Source organism: Scylla paramamosain, chromosome 15 (assembly GCF_035594125.1).
Source record: "Scylla paramamosain isolate STU-SP2022 chromosome 15, ASM3559412v1, whole genome shotgun sequence".
NCBI lineage: Eukaryota > Metazoa > Arthropoda > Malacostraca > Decapoda > Portunidae > Scylla > Scylla paramamosain.
The window spans coordinates 4,660,251-4,661,011 of NC_087165.1; positions in this window are offsets into that span (position 1 = coordinate 4,660,251).

Sequence of the window (761 nt, forward strand, 5' to 3'; positions counted from 1 at the left end):
TTCGCACCACACTTTAAAATATAGTTCTAAGAGCTTCTATACATACATGTCGAGAAGGATTTGACTGACTGAATGAATTCTTATTTTCATCCAAGGCTGTAACCCAAGAGAGGAAAATTATGAAGGAAGGTAGAATATACTTGTTGTAATGTTCACTTTTTTTAAACATTTTTGCTGTATTATTTATTGTTTCATTCAATGATCATACAAGTTTAATTTCCAATCTGCTGTAAGCGTGGGACAGTTCAGCTCTAGCCATGCTCTAGCTCACCCTCTCCTCCGTGCAAATACATCGCGTAGTCGCTGCCTGGGTTTTATTCCGCCTGATTTAAGTTATTACAGTGCGACAATGAGAAAAATAAGAAGGAATATATGTAGAACGAAGAAATACGGAAAGAAAAATATAAAATTTAAAGCAATTATCAAGATTACAATAAGTTATCACAAACTGAGATAATTCGCACTTATATAATTAGGGACACAAAAAAGTAGAACAACTAGTATCGCGCCACAAGACAGACAGACAACACAGCACTCACGCGACCACAGACAAATTCACGACTTCAGTCGTAAATTTGTCATGTCACGTTCTCGACAGCAGACTGAGCTTCGGAAAACGCAGCTTGAAAGTAAAATACAGCACGAAATCCACTTTTAGAATCAGAACAGCGCCATGCGGGGCCCTATCCCCCACCCCCGCCCCCCCCCAAAAAAAAAACATGTTTGCTGCGTGTGGAAAATGGTAGCGAGGGGAAAAAATA